We start from the raw sequence: 5,285 nt of genomic DNA, 5'->3' as shown, positions 1-5,285 counted from the left end.
CACACACACAGGGGTGTCACACACACACAGGTGTCACACACACACACGGGTGTCACACACACAGGTGTCACACACACGGGTGTCACACACAAGTGTCACACACACACACACACACACACACACGTGTCACACACAGGTGACTGGAAGCAGCGATGAGATAAGAAAAGGAACAGTAACAACAATGCCAATAACAGTGTACAAGACAGGAAGCAATTCACAGGTTCTGGGCAAGCTGGTCCCACCCAGCCGCACCCTGTGCCAACTGTTAGAGACAAGACCCCCCTGGGTGGTACAGAATGACCCCGGGGCCCTGGCTGTGCCCCTCCTGCCTGCTGCAAAACTTAACCCCTTCCAGCACACCCGGCCAGCACGGGCTTAGGAAGGGCAGGTCCTGCCTGACCAACCTGATCTTCTGGGACCAGGTGACCCACCCAGTGGGTGAGGGGAAGTCTGTGGATGTGTCTGCCTTGGACACCATCTCCCATGGCACACTCCTGGAAAAGCTGCAGCCACGGCTTGGACAGGGGCACCCTGTGCTGGGTTAAGGGCCCAGGGAGGGGGGGAATGGTGCTACATCCACTTGGCATCTGGGCATTAGTGGTGTCCCCCAGGAATCAGCGTTGGGCCCAGCCCTGTTTAATTCTTTATTGGTGATCTGGATGAGGATATGGAGTCCACCATTAACAAATTGGTGGACAACACCAAGCTGGGGGAGTGTGGATCTGCTGGAGGGCAGGAGGGCTCTGCAGAGGCATCTGGACAGGCTGGATCCATGGGCCGAGACCAACGGGCTGAAGATCAACAAGAACAAGTGCTGGGTCCTGCACTTTGGCCACAACAACCCCCTGCAGCTCCAGGCTGGGGCAGAGGGGCTAGAAAGTGGCCCAGCAGAGAAGGACCGGGGGTGCTGGACATGAGGAATAATTTCTGCACAGAAAGGATGGTTAGATATTGGAATGGGCTGCCCAGGGAGGTGGTGGAGTGACTGTCACAGGTAGGAGTGGGGCTTTAGACAAAGTTTGTTGGAGAAGCCCTCCTCCTGAGTTGAAGAAAGGACCCCCTGGCTTTTTAAACTCCAGAGAGGAGCCTGGGGGTGGCTGGATCCCATCTTAGCCCCAGACTTTGTCAGCAATGTAAGTACAACTTTGTCCCACAGGATTAAAGGTGGCAAACTGGGTATATTTATATAAAAGGAATTATTTATTATGACAGACAAAAGATTAATAACAGTTATTTACTACACAATATAAAAACTAAAACTACTGGTAGTGTGTAGTATAGTGCACTATATCAAGGCAATTATATTAAAGCTAGCAAAAAGAAACAGTCATTAGAGATCAGTGTAACTCACCTTACCAGTGCTTGTGGGCAGATCTCTTTCTCTTAACCTCGAGGAGAATCCTTGAAGGGTTGTCCCCACTACAAGGGAGAAGACTCCACACATACTCCAAGAAGAGTATGTTAGAAGAATCTGATCACATGAAAGTGGACTGGCCTTTTATAGTATAAAGTGATTGACTGTTAGTCCCATGTCTCCAGGTCAGTTTAGCAGCTTATCTGTCAAATCTTTGCCTCACTACCAGGATGTTGATTCGGGGTGATGAGCCAGACTGGTACCTGGAATGCAGGTACCTCTTGCCTTGTGGTATAAAAGCACCCACTGCATATGTGAACATTATTGTCAACCATGTTGAGATTCATCAAGCTCCCAAGTTTTACTATTTTATCTTAACTCATGTAAGTTTAAAAGAGTGTTAGCTATATTATCATCACGCATTACACTTTTACATACAAAATTCTTAGAAAAATCAGTTAGAGTTGGGACTATGAGTATAATATAGAACTAGCTATTGATTCTGTTATTTCAATTTTATGTACTTCTGGAATGGTCAATATCCTCATTTGTTGGAATAGATAGGTATGACACATATATACAATGACTACTAACAAAAAGACATTCTGATTAATAACAATATTACAGCAACATTAAATTCAGAAAGTCTGCTGTGCTTGGGGACCATCCAAACAAGTCATCCCACTAGTGATGTTCTCCACCCCTTTTCACTTGCTCTAGGATACAGTGTATTTTTTCCACATCATGATGGACAGTGATTAATGTTTTTCAATTGTCCTTTTGCAATTGTTGTACCAGTCTGTGTAGATCAGAGTGTTCCAGCAGCTCTTTAACCAGGGTGGTGTCCATTCCAACAGGTCCTGATACCTGACAACACCAGCTTTAGGGAGACCCTTGTAGACAGATACAGACTGGCCCATGAGATGTGTTCTGAGTCCATGCTGAGGCAGCCTCCAGGCTCTTGAAGGATATTGCTCTCCACTGCAGGGTGCCAGGTGTTACCATCAGGGTGATGACCAATACAACCACCACTCTCTCAAATAAAACAATTTATATCTTGGCAGCTGTGTGGGCTGGGTTCATTTCCTCAGTTCAGAATGTGGAAAATATCCATCACGAGCTGATTCTGTGTTGGTGGCCATCAGAATCAGGAGCCAACCCAGGCTAATGGTCCTTGAGTATCCATCGGAGTCACAGGTACAATCCCAGCTTGGGGCAGTTTGACCACAACTGGTTGGCCCACCTTTGGGTCACCCTGAAAGGCTTCAATTTTATCATTTGGAGTTGATTCAAGAGACAGAGGGCTCAAGAAAGCTTGTGAAACAGAATGACCCATTGGTCCATATCAGTTATTTATCTAATATATATATATATTTATTTATATATTTATCTGGTAAACTTTTATCCCATTCAGATTCATGTGGCCTAAGGGAGCCTTTCAGCAAACCATTTCCAGCTCCACAATCCCGTTTGCCTGGGGATAATAAGGTGTGTGGAAAACTTGTTTGATACCTTCCCTCGTGGCCCAGTCTTGTAGAATCACACTGCTGAATTGTGATCCATTGTCACTTTGTACAGTCTGGGACAGGGAGACTGGAAAACCAGCTCCTGAGTCCTAAAATAGTAGCTTTGACATCAGCCCATCTGCTTTAAGCGGCAGTGACAGCCCAGAGACCACTCCCACGCCTGTCAGTGTGTCCTTACAGCCGCTGGATGTCCCCAGAGGCCCAATATAATCAATTCGCCAAGTGGACCACAGTGTTTTGTTGCTTTTGATATGTAAAGGCGGTGCCTGGTCTGGGTGATTTTGTCCCAGTCTTAACTGGCACTGGGACATTGTGTGAGAATGTCTTTACAAATCACTCTGCTCGATGGCCACCCTCTACTTCGTGCTGCAAAAACTAAAGCTTCCTGTCCAGTTTGCCCTAATTTACAGTGTAGCTGCTTGCCCAATCGGTACCAGTGCTGAGGATCTTCCAACAGATCAATTCTTATCGTTCTAATTCTTGTCATCTGATCCAGCTGGTTGTTCCAATAAGTCTGTAAGGCTTGATCCTTGGCACGAGCTTTTACCCATCTCTCTGGACTGGTGGGCATTGAGCCTGTAACAACAACCACTTCCAACCTTCCTTCTTCCAAACCTCTTTTCCATTCACTTGCCAATCTAAAGCTTCCCACTGGCACAACCACTGTGTGGCACCTGCCCAGACTGCACAGGAATCAACACACATTGTCCTTGCCTTCTCTTTTACTGCCAGCAGTACAGCCTTCAACTCTCCCACCTGTGCACTTCCCATTCCTTCTTCTACTGCTTCCCTTCCTGTCTGAACGTTAAGAGCAGCTGCTCTGTGCTTCCATTTACCATCAATGTGTTTGTGAGGCGTCTGCAGACCAGACACCTTTAACTTCAGAGTCTGATGTAAGTGCAGGAGCATCAAGTACAGGACTCTTTATGTGGCTGGCACAGAGCCAGTGTCTCTGGGGGCACAGCTGTTGTAATTTGGGAGGTTTTGTCAGCCCTTCAGTTATATCCATTTGATCTGTGACTCATGAGGCACAGGCACACCGTTTGTGTACCGCTGGTCTCTGTGCAATCCCACCTGGTGGAGCACCACCCTTCCTAATGCTGGCTGACAGGTTGAAGGGTCCTTGGACTTGCAAGGCTGATGCTGGTTAATTTTCCTATTTGTTTAAGAGCTCGGGTCAGAGATAATAATCCCCTTTCCCAGTATCTTTTTTCAGTATATTTTAATGCTATGGAACTGAACCCTAAGGGCCATTTGTGTCCATGAGGGCCTTTCTGGAACATATTACAGCAAGTCCCCTCTTCAGCAAAACCCAATTCAGCTATTATAGGATAACTGGGGTGAACTGGTCCAAGTGACTGATATGTTTTTAGCTCCTCTATCAGTGTTTGCAAAGCCTGTTTGTTACTATCAAGCCACTTCCAGGTCTGGTTTTTGCCTCATTAATGCATACAAGGGTCATAGAAAACCCAGGAACATGATTTCTCCAATATCCTAAGGTACCCAAGATCTCTTGAAGTTCCTTTCTAGTAGTAGGAGTGCCTATGGCATCCAATTTTGTAATGGTTTCATGCAGGATTACAGCCTGACCTGCAATCCACCAGGTTCCCAGGAATGTCACCTCTTCAGAGGGATTTTGGCATTTGGCAGAGGGCACTTCTGTCTCCTCCTCATTTAATTTATTCTATATATCTTGTGCTGTTGTTCTTACTGCACTTTCTTCTTCCCCTCCTATCAACACACCATCATTTTATTGATAGATTTGCACTCCTTTCAGGATTTCTATTTGTTGAAGGAGTTCAGCTGAAGCATTGTGAGCAGCTGTGGGTGAATGTTTATACCCTGGAGGCAGATGATTAAAGGTGTACTGTGTTCCCTCCCAAGGAAATGCAAATTCGGGTTTATCTCCCTCCCTTAGTGGCCCCATGAAGAACATGCCTTTTACATCCAGAACTGCCATCCCTGCATGTTCAGCTGCTGGCAGGGTGGCCGTGAGACTGGCAGTGCTGGGGACACCGCAGTGGGTGGTCCTGTATTGGCATCAGCCCCTGACAATCAGTTGTCAAACACCACTCTCACCCAGTTTCCTCACTGGCCAAACAGGAGAGTTGTATGAGGAGTGTATCCTAAATATAATATCCCTTTGTTCTAAATTTTTAATTACTTTATTTATCCCTTGTTTGGCTGCAGGATGAATAGGGCACTGTTTGATATTAGGCACAGCCAAAGCAGGTAAAACTGGAGCCATTTTTAATAGATTAATTTTTCTATTTTTTCCAGAAAATTTACTATATGGAGTTTTTTTGTGGACCCGAATGACAAACATTCCCATTGGGCAATTGCCAAACTTTTCCTTTAAGGATATCATGTCCTAAAATGATCTGTGATTGCAAATGTGTGTGAGG

Source organism: Corapipo altera, unplaced genomic scaffold, assembly GCF_003945725.1.
Source record: "Corapipo altera isolate COAL_440 unplaced genomic scaffold, ASM394572v1 246, whole genome shotgun sequence".
Taxonomy (NCBI): domain Eukaryota; kingdom Metazoa; phylum Chordata; class Aves; order Passeriformes; family Pipridae; genus Corapipo; species Corapipo altera.
This window is presented reverse-complemented; position numbering follows the sequence as displayed.